The following is an 18,572-nucleotide window of genomic DNA, read 5'->3' as shown; positions in this document are numbered from 1 at the left end:
CTTTTTTTTTTTTTTCTTAGATTCCGTATATATGTGTTAGCATACGGTATTTGTTTTTCTCTTTCTGACTTACTTCACTCTGTATGACAGACTCTAGGTCCATCCACCTCACTACAAATAACTCAATTTCATTTCCTTTTATGGCTGAGTAATATTCCATTGTATGTATGTGCCACATCTTCTTTATCCATTCATCTGTTGATGGACAATTAGGTTGCTTCTATGTCCTGGCTATTGTAAATAGAGCTGCAGTGAACACTGTGGTACATGACTCTTTTTGAATTATGGTTTTCTCTGGGTATATGCCCAGGAGTGGGATTGCTGGGTCATATGGTAGTTCTATTTGTAGTTTTTTAAGGAACCTCCATACTGTTCTCCATAGTGGCTGTACCAATTTACATTCCCACCAACAGTGCAAGAGTGTTCCCTTTTCTCCACACCCTCTCCAGCATATATTGTTTCTAGATTTTTTGATGATGGCCATTCTTACTGGTGTGAGATGATATCTCATTGTAGTTTTGATTTGCATTTCTCTAATGATTAATGATGTTGAGCATTCCTTCATGTGTTTGTTGGCAATCTGTTTATCTTCTTTGGAGAAATGTCTATTTATGTCTTCTGCCCATTTTTGGATTGGGTTGTTTGTTTTTTTGATATTGAGCTGCATGAGCTGCTTGTAAATTTTCGAGATTAATCCTTTGTCAGTTGCTTCAGTTGCAAATATTTTCTCCCATTCTGAGGGTTGTCTTTTGGTCTTGTTTATGGTTTCCTTTGCTGTGCAAAATCTTTTAAGTTTCATTAGGTCCCATTTGTTTATTTTTGTTTTTATTTCCATTTCTCTAGGAGGTGGGTCAAAAAAGGATCTTGCTGTGATTTATGTCATAGAGTGTTCTGCCTATGTTTTTCTCTAAGAGTTTGATAGTTTCTGGCCTTACATTTAGGTCTTTAATCCATTTTGAGTTTATTTATTTATTTTGATTTTGCGGTACGCGGGCCTCTCACTGTTGTGGCCTCTCTCATTGTGGAGCAGAGGCTCCGGACACGCAGGCTCAGCGGCCATGGCTCACGGGCCCAGCCACTCTGCAGCATGTGGGATCTTCCCGGACCGGGGCACGAACCCGCGTCCCCTGCATCGGCAGGCAGACTCTCAACCACCGCGCCACCAGGGAAGCCCCCTTGCATTTATTTTTGTGTATGGTGGTAGGGAGTGTTCTAATTTCATTCTTTTACATGTAGCTGTCCAGTTTTCCTAGAAGCACTTATTGAACAGGCTGTCTTACCTCCACTGTATATTCTTGCCTCCTTTATCAAAAATAAGGTGACCATATGTGCATGGGTTTATCTCTGGGCTTTCCATCCTATTCCATTTATCTATATTTCTGTTTTTGTGCCAGTACCATACTGTCTTGTTTACTGTAGCTTTGTAGTTTAGTCTTAAGTCTGGGAGCCTGATTCCTCCAGCTCCATTTTTCTTTCTCAAGATTGCTTTGCCTATTCAGGGTCTTTTGTGTTTCCATACAAATTGTGAAATTTTTTGTTCTAGTTCTGTGAAAAAGGCCATTGGTAGTTTGATAGGGTTTGCGTTGAATCTGTGGATTGCTTTGGGTAGTAAAGTCATTTTTAAAATGTTGATCCTTCCAGTTCAGGAATATGGTATATCTCTCCATCTGTTTGTATCATCTTTAATTTCTTTCATCAGTGTCTTATAGTTTTCTGTATAAGGTCTTTTGTCTCCTTAGGTAGGTTTATTCCTAGATATTTTATTCTTTCTGTTGCAGTGGTAAATGGGAGTGTTTCCTTAATTTCTCTTTCAGATTTTTCGTCATTAGTGTATAGGAATGCAAAAGATTTCTGTGCATTAATTTTGTATCCTGCTACTTTACCAAATTCAGTGATTGGCTCTAGCAGTTTCTGGTAGCATCTTTAGGATTCTCTATATGTAGTATCATGTCATCTGCAAACAGCGATGGCTTTATTTCTTCTTTTCCAATTTGGATTCCTTTTATTTCTTTTTCTTCTCTGATTGCTGTGGCTAAAACTTCCAAAACTATGTTGAATAATAGTGGGGAGAGTGGACAACCTTGTCTTGTTCCTGATCTTAGTGGAAATGTTTTCAGTTTTTCAGCATTGAGGATGATGTTGGCTGTGGGTTTGTCATACATGACCTTTATTAGGTTGAGGAAAGTTCCCTCTATGCCTACTTTCTACAGGGTTTTTATCATAAATGGGTGTTGAATTTTGTCGAAAGCTTTCTCTGCATCTATTGAGATGGTCATATGGTTTTTCTCCTTCCCCTTGTTAATATGGTGTATCACGTTGATTGATTTTTGTATATTGAAGAATCCTTGCATTTCTGAAATAAACCCCACTTGAGCATGGTGTATGATCCTCTTAATGTGCTGTTGGATTCTGTTTGCTAGTATTTTGTTGAGGATTTTTGCATCTGTGTTCATCAGTGATATTGGCCTGTAGTTTTCTTTCTTTGTGACATCTTTGTCTGGTTTTGGTATCAGGGTGATGGTGACTTCGTAGAATGAGTTTGGGAGTGTTCCTCCCTCTGCTATATTTTGGAAGAGTTTGAGAAGGATGGGTGTTAGCTCTTCTCTAAATGATAGAATTCACCTGTGAAGCCATCTGGTCCTGGGCTTTTGTTTGTTGGAAGATTTTTAATCACAGTTTCAATTTCAGTGCTTGTGATTGGTCTGTTCATATTTTCTATTTCTTCCTGGTTCAGTCTTGGCAGGTTGTGCATTTCTAAGAATTTGTCCATTCCTTCCAGGTTGTCCATTTTATTGTCATAGAGCCACTTGTAGAAATCTCTCATGATCAGTTGTATTTCTGCCGTGTCAGTTGTTACTTCTCCTTTTTCATTTCTAATTCTGTTGATTTGAGTCTTCTCCCTTTTTTTCTTGATGAGTCTGGCTAATGGTTTATCACTTTTGTTTATCTTCTCAAAGAACCAGGCTTTAGTTTTATTGATCTTTGCTATCGTTTCCTTCATTTCTTTTTCATATATTTCTGATCTGATGTTTATGATTTCTTTCCTTCTGCTAACTTTGGGATTTTTTTGTTCTTCTTCCTCTAATTACTTTAGGTGCAAGCTTAGGCTGTTTATTTGAGATGTTTCCTGTTTCTTAAGGTAGGATTTTATTGCTATAAACTTCCCTCTTAGAACCAGTTTTTCTGCATCCCGTAGGTTTTGGGTCATTGTATCTCCATTATCATTTGTTTCTCGGTATTTTTTAATTTCCTCTTTGATTTCTTCAGTGATCACTTTGTTATTAAGTAGTATATTGTTTAGCCTCCATGTGTTTATATTTTTTACAGATCTTTTCTTGTAATTGATATCTAGTCTCCTAGCATTGTGGTCACAAAAGATAGTTGATACGATTTCAATTTTCTTAAATTTACCAAGGCTTGATTTGTGACCCAAGATATGGTCTGTCCTGGAGAATGTTCCATGAGCACTTGAGAAGAAAGTGTATTCTTTTGTTTTGGGATGGAATGTCCTCTAAATATCAATTAAGTCCATCTTGTTTAATGTATCATTTAAAGCTTGTGTTTCCTTATTTATTTTCATTTTGGATGATCTGTCCATTGGTGAAAGCGGGGTGTTAAATTCCCCTACTATGAGTGTGTTACTGTCGATTTCCCCTTTTATTGCTGTTAGAATTTGCCTTATGTATTGAGATGCTCCTATGTTGGGTGCATAAATATTTACAGTTGTTATATCTTCTTCTTGCATCAATCCCATGATCATTATGTAATGTCCTTCTTTGTCTCTTGTAATAGTCCTTATTTTAAAGTCTATTTTGTCTGATATGAGAATTGCTACTCCAGCTTTCTTTTGATTTCCATTTGCATGGAATATCTTTTTCTATCCCCTCACTCTCAGTCTGTATGTGTCCGTAGGTCTGAAATGGGTCCCTTGTAGACAGCAGGTTTTGTTTTTGTATCCATTCAGCGAGTCTGTGTCTTTTGGTGAGAGTATTAAACCCATTTACATTTAAGGTAATTATCGATATGTATGTTCCTGTTCCCATTTTCTTAATTGTTTTGGGTTTGTTATTGTAGGTCTTTCCCTTCTCTTGTGTTTCCTGTTTAGAGAAGTGTCTTTAGCATTTCTTGTAAAGCTGGTTTGGTGGTGCTGAACTCTCTGAGCTCTTGCTTGCCTGTAAAGGTTTTAATTTCTCCATCAAATCTGAATGAGAATCCGTGCTGGGTAGAGTAATCTTGGTTGCAGGTTTTTCTCCGTCATCACTTTAATTATGTCCTGCCACTCCCTTCAGGCTTGCAGAGTTTCTGCTGAAAGATCAGCTATTAACCTAATGGGGATTTTGTTGTGTGTTATTTGTTGTTTTTCCCTTGCTGCTTTTAATATGTTTTCTTTATATTTAATTTTTGATAGTTTGATTAATATGTGTCTTGGCGTGTTTCTCCTTGGATTTATGTTGTATGGGACTCTCTGTGCTTCCTGGACTTGATTAACTATTTCCTTTCCCATATTAGGGAAGTTTTCAACTATAATCTCTTCAAATATTTTCTCAGTCCCTTTGTTTTCCTCTTTTTCTGGGACCCGTATAATTCGAATGTTGGTGCATTTAATGGTGTCCTAGAGGTCTCTGAGACTGTCCTCAGTTCTTTTCATTCTTTTTTCTTTATTCTGCTCTGTAGCAGTTATTTCCACTATTTTATCTTCCAGGTCACTTATCCGTTCTTCTGCCTCAGTTATTCTGCTATTGATTCCTTTTAGATAATTTTTAATTTCATTTATTGTGTTGTTCATCATTTTTAGTTTGCTCTTTAGTTCTTCTAGGTCCTTGTTAAATGTTTCTTGTATTTTGTCTATTTCCAAGATTTTGGATCATCTTTACTGTCATCATTCTGAATTATTTTTCAGGTAGACTGCCTATTTCCTCTTCATTTATTAGGTCTGGTGGGTGTTTACTTTGCTCCTTCATCTGTGTGTTTTTCTGTCTTCTCATTTTGCTTAACTTACTGTGTTTGGGATCTCCTTTTCTCAGGCTGCAGGTTTGTAGTTCCCGTTGTTTTTGCTGTCTGTCCCCAGTGGCTAAGGTTGGTTCAGTGGGTTGTGTAGGCTTGCTGGTAGAGGAAACTAGTGCCTGTGTTCTGGTGGATGAGGCTGGATCTTGTCTTTCTGGTGGGCAGGTCCACTTCTGGTGGTGTGTTTTGGGGTGTCTGTGGCCTTATTTTGATTTTAGGTAGCCTCTCTGCTAATGGATGGGCTGTGTTCCTGTTTTGCTAGTTGTTTGGCATAGGGTGTCCAGCTTGTAGCTAGCTGGTCATTGAGTGAAGCTGGGTCTTGGCATTGAGATGGAGATCTCTGGGAGATTTTCGCCATTTGATATCACATGGAGCTTGGAGGTGTCTTGTGGACCAGTGTCCTGAAGTTGGCTCTCCCACCTCAGAGGCAGAGCACTGACTCCTGTCTGGAGCACCAAGAGCCTTTCATCCACACGGCTCAGAGGAAAAGGGAGAAAAAAATAGAAAGAATGAAAGAGGATAAAATAAAATAAAGTAAAATAAAGTTATTAAAATAAAAAATAATTATTAAGAAAAAAATTATTTTAAGTAAAACAAACAAAAAAATGGATGGACAGACCCCTAGGATAAATGGTGAAAGTAAAGCTATACAGACAAAATCACACACAGAAGCATACACATACACACTCAGAAAAAGAGAAAAAGGGGAAAGAATAATATATCTTTTCTCCCAAAGTCCACCTCCTCAATTTGGGATGATTCGTAGCCTATTCAGGTATTCCACAGATGCAGGGTACATCAAGTTGACTGTGGAGATTTCATCCGCTGCTCCTGAGGCTGCTGGGAGAGATTTCCCTTTCTCTTCTTTGTTTGCACAGCTCCCGGGGTTCAGCTTTGGATTTGGACCCGCCTCTGCGTGTAGATTGCCTGAGGGCGTCTGTTTTTCGCTCAGACAGGATGGGGTTAAAGGAGCAGCTGATTCAGGCTCTCTGGCTCACTCAGGCCGGGGGGAGGGAAGGGTTCGGATGCGGGGCGAGCCTTAAGCGGCAGAGGCCGGTGTGTCGTTGCACCAGCCTGAGGCGTGCCGTGGGTTCTCCCACGGAAGTTGTCCCTGGATCGCGGGACCCTGGCTGGCAGTGGTGGGCTGCACAGGCTCCCCGGAGGGGAGGTGTTGATAGTGACCTGTGCTTGCACACAGGCTTTTTGGCGGCGGCAGCAGCAGCCTCAGCGTTTCATGCCCTTCTCTGGGTTCCATGCCGATAGCCGCGGTTTGCGCCTGTCTCTGGAGCTCCTTGAAGCGGCGCTCTTAAACCCCTCTCCTTGCGCACCAGGAAACAAAGAGGGAAGAAAATGTCTCTTGCCTCTTTGGCAGGTCCAGACTTTTTCCCGGACGCCCTCCCGGCTAGCTGTGGCGCACTAGCCCCCTTCAGGCTGTGTTCACGCCGCCAACCCCAGTCCTCTCCCTGGGATCCGAGCGAAGCCCAAGCCTGAGCTCCCAGACCCCGCCCATCCTGGCCGGTGAGCAGACAAGCCTCTCGGGCTGGTGAGTGCTTGTCAGCACTGATCCTCCGTGTGGGAATCTCTCCGCTTTGCCCTCCACACCACTGTGGCTGCACTCTCCTCCGTGGCTCTGAAGCTCCCCCCATCCGCCACCACAGTCTCTGCCTGAGAAGGGGCTTCCTAATGTGTGGAAACCTTTCCTCCTTCACAGCTCCCTCCCCGAGGTGCAGGTCCCATCCCTATTCTTTGTCTCTGGTTTTTCTTTTTTCTTTTGCCCTACCCAGGTACGTGGGGAGTTTCTTGCCTTTTGGGAGGTCAGTGGCCTTCTGCCAGCATTCAGTAGGTGTTCTACAGGAGCAGTTCCACCTGTAGATGTAGTTCTGATGTATCTGTGGGGAGGAAGGTGATCTCCGTGTCTTACTCTTCCGCCATCTTGAAGCTCTCTCTCTACTCTTAAGTTTTTTTTTTTTTTTAAGAAGATGTTGGGGGTAGGAGTTTATTAATTAATTAATTTATTTTTGCTGTGTTGGGTCTTTGTTCCTGTGCGAGGGCTTTCTCTAGTTGTGGGAAGCGGGGGCCACTCTTCATCGTGGTTACTGGCCTCTCACTATTGCAGCCTCTGTTGTTGCGGAGCACAGGCTCCAGATGCGCAGGCTCAGTAGTTGTGGCTCATGGGCCTAGTTGCTCCGCGGCACGTGGGATCCTCCCAGACCAGGGCTCGAACCCGTGTCCCCTGCATTGGCAGGCAGATTCTCAACCACTGTGCCACCAGGGAAGCCCCCTCCATTGAGTTTTAATTTCAATTATTGTGTTTTCTTTCTAGGAGTTTTGTTTACATCTGTCTAAAATCTAAGTCTTTTTCTTTTTTAATAGGTTTACTGTTCTCCACAGTATTTTCAACCTTGATTTTTTATTTCTTTACATATAATTAACATAGTTACTTTATAATATGTGCTTACTAATTCCAACATGTTAATTCTTTGAGTTTGTTTCTGCTTTCTACCACTTTTAGTGGTTCTTGCTCATGATGCCGTGTTTCATTATGTCATTTTTTATTCAAAAAATTAATTTTGGGAAGTTTTTGGGTCTGAAATGAAAGTGTGTATTCATTCCCCCAAGAGGAATTGTATTTGCTTTTGCTACTGAAGTCACTTAACAGTCTGGAACCACTTTGGGCTAAATGCAAAACTTAAAGTGCTTTGGACACCCAGGTCAAGAGAATTTGGATGGCAATTCTGTGTGATGGTTGACTTTGAACTACAATTTCTCAGGAACAGGATCCTTTCCCTGCCCTTCCTCACTTTCACCTTCAGTACCAAGGCAACTTTCTTGGGAGTACTCTAGGGTATAAGAGAAGTTGGGTGGGCTTACTTCTTTGCTTTTATGTTGAGAATGTAGCGCTTAAGGGTTAAAGGTTTACAGTGGGGATGGTTGTCTGTTAGATTCCCTACCTTTGGCAGGCCTAGACTTTTCTACTTTCATCTTGAATTTAAAAGCTGTATAACTCTTTTGCTCTGAGTTCATGTTCAAGGCTCTGAGTTATCTATCACCACATAGCTTATACATATCAATTTTCCTTTTTACATTCTCCACTTTTATTTGATTCTGCAGGAGGAACAGGAACAAATGTCACCCTCATCTCTTCTTTTTGCTGAGCTAATTATAGGCCACAAGCATCCTCTCATTTTTCTTCTTCACTGGATATAGTATCCCACAACGTTTTAGTAGTTATTGTGCCTTGGAGTTCTAGGATAGGCTTAGGATCCTGAGAGCCATGCCTCTCAGAATCTTAGGAGACTTTATTATCAGAGTTGGCCTCTAGGATCACGGGAACTCTGGACCAATATAGCAAAGGGAAAAATTTTAGTAAGTTTTGTTTAAGTTCGAAAAAGTTTTCAAACCATAGCCACGTTTCACAGTACTTTTGCACTTGAGCCCCTCATATTACCATAGAGTCCAGTTTTCATGACGAGTAATAGTAATTTTATGAATATGTTAGATGCAACTAGAGGACGTGGAAGAGCAAATCTTTGCAGACCATCATTTCATTTTTTTGCCATGGAGGTGTCATATGCTTGTGTACTTTCAGCCTCTAGGGAATACAAGGTGTTCCATAAACATTTGAATGTTTCTAGGTAGATCTGAGCTCTAGTTGATATTGTGGGATTGTTTCTATGTTCAGTTTTAGACAAATTATATAAATCATATCTGTCAACTAGGGGGAAGGTAAAAAATGTAATGTCCAAAGATAAAAGAAAGGGTAGATTATCATAGGGTGGACTTGAGATAAGAAAATGCATGGTTGATAGAGGCCTAGTGCTGGAAAACAAATGGAAATAGACACTATCCAAAGATTTGATTGCATACCTCTGCTGTTAAAGTGGAGAACCTGGACTAGTTTTCAGTTTGGGTTGAAGCCCTCCATTTTCATATGTCTTTTTCCCTCCTTTCTTCCCTCCACCCCTCGCCTTCCCTCCTCCTACCCCCCTTCCCCCTTGCCCCAAACCCCATACACACTCTCAATACACAGAAACTAACTACGATTCTAAGCCAAAGTGTATTTGGCTCTGTCCTGGCTTTTGACATTGGAGGTTCACACGTTGAAGAACAGGTATACTTACCAGCCAGGGAATTCCGTCATCTACGACCATGGTACCTTGCTGCTAGGAAAGGAGTAGGATTGGCTCTCCCAAGTATAGAATATAGATCTAATGTCTTTGGTAGGGACTTAGAGTACCTTTCTGCTCCCCCTGGATTTCCCTTTCTCTCCCTCCAGCTCACCTTAGTAATGCTTGATTTTAACTACCTGAAGGCCATGTGGATTATAGTAATTCATGTGAACAGTTTATCACTTATGCTTGATTACCGTGTAAGAACAGTAATGATGACTTCTTATCATTATGACATTATTAAATAAATGTCATGTTAGTGTTGTAAGTTTAATATAATTATGGTATTTTATCACTAATGGATACACATTTAAAGAAGTTATTGCTCAACACTATAGGAAGAACATCAATTTTTAAAAATCTAATAATTTTTTACTGTGGAAACTATAGTAGTATGTCTTCCTTGTACATAGCTAAATAGTATTTAAAATGTGATTCTGGGTGGAGAAAAGGAAACAAGAGTCCCCTGCTGCCGTCAGGAAGCCAAAGGAGTAGAAAGAAGAGAAGGTGCTTTGTTGCCTTTGCCCGTGAAGAGGCCACTCACCATTCTCATTTTTCTCTATTAATTTTGGCATTGAAACACATTCTAGATTTTAAAATGAATTTTTTCTTCAAATAATATGTATCAGTTTGAGCACTTTTGAAATACTTATTTTCAGAGTTGAGGGCTAAACTCAGGGCACATTTAGAATACTTAAATAGATCACAGTTAAAATGTAATATGTTAATGCATCTCAAACTATTAAACTTTTTTTGTAAGTTAAACAAAGATAAGTTAAAGTTTGGATGGTTAATGTACTGTGGTACTGTCATGATGGTGATGGCAGCGGTTTTTGTTTTGTTTTAAATACTGAGAAAGCTTTACTAAATTTGTATGATTATTGCCTAGTAAACACTAGGTGGTGCAATTGTGTAAGGGCCGTATAATGAATTATGTGGAGGGTTTTTTGTTGTTTTGCGGGGAGGCAGGAGGATGAAATTAAAATTCTGGCTTGAAGAAACTTTGGAAAGGAGAATTCTCAAAATATTAAAATGAATGGATGACTCTTGCTGTTTTATTAATTGTTCCGGACTTCAAATGGGGGCCTGTCTTGTAATTTAGACGACAAAGATCTCAAAGTATTTGTACTTCTATATTGCATTTTAAGCTCAACGAACTACAGAAGGAAAAAAACCCCACAAAAAACAGAAAACTAATCTAATTTGGTTTTCTACAAACATTTAAATATTGAATTGCTCTGTGACTGCAACTAGACAGGCTTACCCTCTACTATTTCAAGTCATTCTAAAATGCCATAGGAACAATTGAACAATTATCTGTAATATTATATTTCATCATATCACGTGATTGTTGATCAGTTAAAACTAGAAAAGTAGCTTTTCTCTTGGCATGTTTTTTGTCTTCTTTTAGCCACTTTATAAAAAACCCTTGCATTCCTATGTAAGTTCAGGTCATTAAATTATTAAACTGAAGGTTTAGTTTCTGAAATGAAATAATTATTGTTGATTTACTTGTATATTAAGGAGAAGAAAATATTTCTATACAGATAATTATTTAAAGCCTTAAGTCTTAACTCTGAAAGGTTTTTTTTCCCCCCTTTCAACTTCTTTTCCAATTTGAGATAGTTTTTTTTTTCTGAAATTAAAAAAAAATAATTTATGTCTTCTAGCAATTTAGTGAATAATGTTTTTTCTGTTACATTTGTATTTAAATGTCTTTCGATATTTTGGAAGCACAAAGTGAAGCTGTCCTACCGTCTTAAAACATTCACTGATAATCACAGAAAAATCAGAATTAATGTAAGTACTTCAGTAGCCTATCATAACTGATAGAATTACACAAACTCTATGTGCATTTTAACATTTTTCTGTGAATCATATATCCTCTGTGAGACAGAGTTATACAAAACTGATTTTACTTTTCGCTCATGTAATGAAACAGCATAGGACTTTACATTTCTTTAAAACGTATCTTCCATATACAACTATACAAAAATTACATTTTTAGAAATTTAGATTTATATCTTATGAAATTCTTTCCCTCTAACGTTTATAATAATACCTCTCTTCAAGTCTACCACTTTTAGTATTTTTCTTCTGAATTTTTGATATTTCTGTTTTGAGGTAGTATTACTTCATTACTTATGAATAAATTATATATTACACATTTATTTCAGAAGATGTTCAAACTTTTTTATAATGTATAATACCAGGTAGGTTATTATCAGTAATTAGCAGGGGAGGTTTGAAAGACAGAGTCATTTTCTTTCTATTTGTGAAACAGGGATGTATGTGTGCACAGACTCACAGACACACACACGTCAGAGATAGTTTGGGAGTACTCTAAGTCCAAGCAGTTGGGCCGTGGCTTATTGGATGATACATATTTTTATTTAAAATTTATTTTCTGTCCCCTTTGTAACTTTTGGAATGTAACGTTATTAATACTTTATTTAAATAATATAGATTTTGTTTTTGAGTAATGTAAACCAGTTTTAGATAAAATGTTATAGAAACAATTTTGTGCAATTGAAAAATCAGTATTTTTGTAGTAGTTGGCAGCTTTTATAAAATGACTTGCTGCTCTTGAAGATATATCCATTATCTCAGTTGTCACTATTTAATGGCACCCATGTTAGCTACATTAGCCAGGGGGCTGAATAGCCATGAAAATGGGAGTAACCTCTGACCTCAGAAATGGTTCTTTTAAAAGAGGATTGAAACATTGGTGATAGGAAATTTGAATTGCTCCTGCAGCTGCAGTGTTTGTTCTGTGACTACTTAATTTAGTTTGGAGCTATACTTTTTCTTCTCAATCTGTCAGTCTTTCAGAAGCATCAAATTCACTTCAGGAAGGAAAAAAAATACTTCCTTCCCAGGCCTATATTATTGAATGCAGTATTCAGGCTTCAAACAGTTTCATTTAGGTAATACATACAGTCTTAAGAATGGGAATCCTCATATTTGACGTGCTCTGTTAAATATATACCTCATTCAGACCCTGTCCAAGATATTGCTATTCAGCCAGTTATTTTGGATAATCCTTTTAATGACTGTAACTCAACTTCTTAGCTATGTAGAAGACTGGTAGAGTGTGGAGATATAATGTGTGTTGTGTGTGTGTAGTATGTATACATATATTACTGATGTGTAAATATGTGTATATGTATATATACATTATATAAATTTGTTAAGGTTTTATAAATAATTTGGATTTTGTATGATATATGTACATATTTATTTAGATATTTGAAAGATAAACTGTGCAAGCCTTGTGTTTGATGCATGGGGAATTACATACGGAATACTCAGAGTAATGGGATCGCTATGGCTGATTCTCACATGCTGACGAAAATTTAGCCCAAAGAGATTTGAAAGTGATGACGTAAAAAAAAAAAAACAAGTTGGTCTTCGGTTTCATTAGTTTGAAGTTCTTAAGTAGTATGGCTTTTACTCAACTCTTCTACCCTTACTTTTAAACATTTAATAAAGCATTTGTCAATCAGAGAATGAGGGGGAAGAAAAGGGCAGAAACCCAGCAATTGCTGCTTTAATACCAACTGAGGCAAAAATGAAACATTTGCTATATATTTTAATATTTGTTCCTCTATTATTATAATGTTAAATGATTTTGAAAAAACAGAATATTATGGTAAAAAATTATTTATGAAAGTAATCTTTCATATGAAAGAAGTTTTCAACATTATACAATTAAGAATAATGTGAAATTAAAAAAACATGTATGATTGTAACTTTATTACACACTGTATTGAATTATAAATTCTGACAGTGAGCACTGTTTGCATATAGTTTAAAAAATCAAAGAGTACATATATTACCAAATGTAAAATAGATAACTAAGCAGATGCATAGCACAGGGAGATCAGCTTGGCGCTTTGTGACCATCTATAGAGGTGGGATAGGGAAGGTGGGAGGGAGACGCAAGAGGGAGGAGATACGGGGATATATGTATATCTATATATCCTGATATATATGTATAGCTGATTCACTTTGTTATGCAGCAGAAACTAACACACCATTGTAAAGCAATTATACTCCAATAAATATGTTAAAAAAATCAAAGAGTTACTGAAGTCCATTTGAGTTAAAAACTTATTAAATCAAAATGGGATCAATTAAAAACTGAAATACAGAATTTAATCGTGTTTTAATTAGGAAAATATGTAATAGATGTAGTTCTAACATACTGCTTTTCTGTATTTCATATTTAACATAAGCAATCACGTATAGAGATATGATTATTAGAATATATAATATAAAACACACTCTTATGCATTTTCTGGTTCACTGTTAGCATTTCTTTGTGTGTGACTGGCTAGGGGTGCCTCTAGAAGGCACCAAGTTCATTCCTTAGCCAACCGTAAGAGGGGGCTTCTATACCAACAAGCTGCAGTCTCTACCCTCTTTACTTGAATAGTGTGTATAATGATCTGCTCTGAAAGTGAACTTTTTACTTAATGAATTTTCTGAATTCCATACCTTCTTTTAATTCATCAGATTAATTTGATTGCACTAGCTGTTAATACTGACTTTGTAAGAGTTTAAGTGACCTAATTATAAAAGAAAAAAATACTTTGATGTTTTGGAAGAATGTTAACAGAGGCCAAATAATATTTATGTCTCGTTTATAGAAATAACTAGTAAATTAAATACTATTTCTTACTATAGAAAACTTGTTTCTGTCTTGAATAGAATTGTGCAGACCATCTTTAAGCCACCGTTAAGTCAAGATACAGAAAACGATTTCTGTATAGTTTTTAGAGGTCTAGTTGTTTTTTAAAATTTAACTGCTTTTCAAAGTGATACTTGTTACAGAGCTCCTAGAACATAACCTTTTAATAGAATAACTTGCTTCTATTTAGAATACCAATAAAAATGATGAAATGTTAAACTCTTTAAGAAATTAAGAATACAAAACATGTCCTGAATCACTCAAGAAATAATTTATTAACTATTATCTACCTATCTATTCATTCATCTATAAATTATGATACTTAATAGAATTATTGTTTCAAATTCTCCAATTGCCTATAGATAATATTTCAACTACTAGAAAGAAATATATTACTAAAAAATTAATATGATAATACTTGGAGTAATCAGAGTTTTTCTAGAATTTTTTTTAACCATTGTCTATGGAGCAGACCTTATTCAGCATACTCAGTTTATTCTATATGTTATAAAAGCTTTGGCAATGTGAAAGAATTCTATCTGCTTTCACCTTGCAATATCTGTACAGTTTCTACTGCAAATGAAAAGAGTGGCTTTCTGTGTCAAAAAATTGGCCAGATTGCAGTGAGATAATACAGTTTTCTAGATAGATGTAAATTGTGGGTTTACTGTCTTAGAAGAAAATACAAATTGATTTTTAAAAATTAATAATTTTATTGTGTATATATTTGGGAAGAGTTCCACTTTTCATCAAATGCTATTTTTGCTAAAATAGGTTTCTTTGAAATACTTTAGCAACAGATGTTGAAATAATATTCTTAATAGCTTATTAAAAGCTCTAGGAGGCTTGGGTTTGAGAATTACAGAGGGAAAAATTGAGAAAAGTCTGTGAAAAGACACCAGCCCATGAATTCTAATGACTGGCACTATATTGCTTTGAAAATATCTACACTAATCACAGATAGTGGTTGCATCTCACCTCGTGATTTTTCAGATCAAAATAAAAGTAACGGATTTTTGTAAATAATTTTCCTTGAATGTTTCTTCATTAGAAGCAATAGGATTCTGACTCTGAGAACCATTAGACAGTGAAATTCTGTCAGGCTAGTTTCATCTTTTCTGCTAGCTTTATTACATTAAAAAATGTAAACCCTTATAATTGTTGAGTTCTTGTCAATTTGAAAATACATGTCAAAGTAATACATTAAAAATATTTTCCTTGAATGATACATGAATGAATGTTTTTAAAGGAGGTGTTGACACTAGTGATTCTTATTCATATTAAGCTATAAAGAAAATATACAGCATGATGTAGTACATTTAAAGCAGACTTGTGTTAGTAATATATGCTACAATTTTGGGGATATGGAAATCATCTTCATAGGTGGACAACCTTGCTTGTATGAATTTCTTCCCCTTTGAATACCCGAAGCAATTTGTCAAAAGCAAATTTTTTCTTTTGAAGTGATGGTTTAAGATATTTTAAAATGATAAAAGCTCTAAACTCATACAGATTACAGCATCCTAATTCTGTAAGGTAGTCACATTTGTCTTATTTTTCTACAGTAGCATATTAATGAATCATTTCATATGTAGTGAGTCAGTTTTTATTTTAACATCTTAGTTTGGATTCTGTAGATCCCATTATTTTAAATATTGCTAACAATAATTTATAAATACTTGGTCATATATAACTGAGGGATTGATAATATTTTACTTGTTTAAAAGCAGGGCCCTAGACTGTATGACTCTTGAGGTTCCTTTCTAGCATTTTGAGCTGTACTTCTATAATTCAGATTATGTTCTTTGAAATTTAAGCCTTATTTTGTCCTATCTGAAATACAAAAAAAAAAAAATCTTGTTTTTCTGAGCCTAGCATATGGTGATTGAAAATTTATTAGACTCAGATTTTGCCATTGGGAGACTTCTTTTTTTTTTTTTTTTTTTTTTTAGCAAAGATAAGACATTCCTTCATTCATTCATTTGACAACACATTTATAAAACATCTGGTATGTTCTATACGAGTAAGTAAGTTATCCTCATTGCTCAAGTTGCTTACATTCTGGGCAGGGGGGAACAGATAAATAAATAGGTAATTAAAATTTAAATACATAAGTTGATGAGTGCTATGATGGGGAAAGTACAAAGTACTCTGAAAGTACCTGTGATGGAATTAGGTTTGGCCAACTAACCAAATCTTAGTGAGGCCTGGTGTTGGGGAAAGCTTTCTGGAGAAGGTTTTGGCTAACCTTGAGGCCTAGCGTGTGTAAGAGTTAGCCAGACGAAGTGTTGGAAGGGAGAGAGAAGTGGGGATAGTTAAGTGAGTTTCACTTGAAATCACCGTATGTGCAAAGGCAAAGAGGAGCTGGAGAACTTGGCATGACTTAATGGGACTCCAAGAGATGAAGCTCGAGCTGTGAGCAAGGACCATTTCATGCATGGTCTATATATCACTGGAATTTCATCCTTGGTGCAATGGGAAGTCATTAAGGCATTTCAGAGAAGTGACATGGTTATTGTTGCTGTTTGGAAATATTACACTGGCAGCAGTGTGGAGAATGGATTGGAAGAAGTGAGATTAGAGGCAGGGACATAATGTGAGGACTTTCTGAGTAACTGAGATGTACTGGAGTCATAAACTTTTTTGATAGCAATAGAGTTGGAGAGAATTAGATGAATTTATGAAATATTTAACTAGTAAGAGCAAAAGAGTTGGTGATTGATGGAATGTGAAGGCTGGTGGAAGAAATAGCAATAAAGGTGACACCTAAATTTCTGACAGGTAACTAGGTGGATGGTGCTTCCATTCAATGTGATTGGAACCATGGAAGAAGTCTGAAAGGGAAGAATATGAATTTAGTTAGAGAAATGGTGAACTTAAAAGTTAATGTGAAATATTGCATGGAGATGGCCAGTAAAAGTTGAATTTTATATAACCAGATGCTCAGGAGAAAAATGGAAACTAGTGATTAAGAGTCATCAGCATGTAGGTAGTAATTGGAGTAGATGTGATGTCTTAAAGGGAGGATATAAAGAGAAGAGAGGAGGATCCTGGATAAGACACTGAAGGATCCAACATTTAAGAGATGGTCAGAGGAAGAAGAACCAGTGAAGAAGTAGCTGGAGAGAGATAGGAGGAAAATGAGGAGAGTGCAGTGTCACTGATTTAAAAAGGTATTAAGACAGAGTAGAAAATACACATTATATGGGAAATACAGATAAAGTGCTGAGTAATTTCAGATGAAGAAAAGATTTCTTCTGACTAGGGAACAGGAATGCTTCATGGAGGAGGTAGCATCTGAAAAGCACATTTTTCTTTTTACATCTTTATTGGAGTATAGTTGCTTTACAATGTTTTGTTAGTTTCTGCTGTACAACAAAGTGAATCAGCTATATGTATACCCATATCCCCTCCCTCTTGAGCCTCCCTTCCACCCTCCCCATCCCACCCCTCTAGGGGGTCACAAAGCACCAAGCTGATATCCCTGTACTATGCAGCTGCTTCCCACTAGCTAACTGTTTTACACATGGTAGTGTATATATGTAAATGCTACTCTCTCAGTTTGTCCCACCCTCCCCTTCCCCCACTGTGTCCATAAGTCTGTTCTCTACGTCTGCGTCTCTATTCCTGCCCTGCCAAGCACATTAAAGAAGCTACTGAATGATAGGAAATATATTCCAGGTAAAGGAGACAGCTTAGTAAAAGATAGGAAAGTGTCAATATAAGGCTGTAGAGGTAGCAAGTTGTATGTAAGCTAGCAACAGTTTTAGGGTTTGTGTTAGAGATAGGACTAGAAACGTAGTAGGGGGAAATGAATATGAAGGCCTTGCTTGCCATGCTAAAGCTCTGTGCTCTTTTATTTTAAATAGTCTTTTTTTTTTTTAGTTTGTGTGTATTTTTATTCATCTGACAATTTTTATGTATTGCAAGTAATTTTGAGAAGCTGGCATCATCACATTTTATCGTGATTACTACTACTGCCAGCACCACCAGCACTGAGCTGCCGTGCCTTCCTGGGAGAAGCCCTGCTGTCACCAGGTTTGTTTTCTTTTAAAAATTCCCACTGTGGGTCTCTTCTCTGGTCTTTCGCCCCCATAAGGGTCTGGGGCTAGCAGAGGAACGGCCTCACACTCCCCTCCTGGCTGCAGCCTACCTAAAGTTCTGTGCTCTTAGCAATAGGAAGCTATAGGAAGATTTTAAATACAGGGATGATTTCATTCCTTTTAAGCCTGAATAATATTCCATTGTATAGCTATATCACATCTTGTTTATCTGTTCATCAGCAGTATTCTTTAGGGATGCATATATAGGCAGTAATCTATTTTGAATAAGGGAAGGGAAGGAATAACCCAAAATTCAAGGTCTAGTCACCTCTGAAGGAGGGAATGGGAGGGATACAATTTGGGAGGAGACATGAGGATCTTAAGGTACTTATATTGTTCTGTTTCTTAAGCTGGATGGTAGGTAGATATTCATTTTATTTTTATTTTTTTTCTTTTTGCGGTATGCGGGCCTCTCACTGTTGTGGCCTCTCCCGTTGCGGAGCACAGGCTCCGGACGCGCAGGCCCAGCGGCCATGGCTCACGGGCCCAGCCGCTCCGCGGCATATGGGATCCTCCCAGACCGGGGCACGAACCCGTATCCCCTGCATCGGCAGGCGGACTCTCAACCACTGCGCCACCAGGGAGGCCCGATATTCATTTTAT

General features: G+C 37.3%; 1 protein-coding gene across 4 annotated transcripts in view; it reads left to right on the top strand.

Moving 5' to 3' along the window:
- The window catches only part of WDPCP (WD repeat containing planar cell polarity effector), a 330,758-nt gene that overhangs the window by 45,050 nt on the left and 267,136 nt on the right, over positions 1–18,572 (top strand). The gene's annotated exons all lie outside the window — the stretch shown is intronic.

The sequence above is a fragment of the Mesoplodon densirostris genome, chromosome 14 (assembly GCF_025265405.1).
Source record: "Mesoplodon densirostris isolate mMesDen1 chromosome 14, mMesDen1 primary haplotype, whole genome shotgun sequence".
Classification (NCBI taxonomy): Eukaryota; Metazoa; Chordata; class Mammalia; order Artiodactyla; family Ziphiidae; genus Mesoplodon; species Mesoplodon densirostris.
This window is presented reverse-complemented; position numbering and strand designations above follow the sequence as displayed.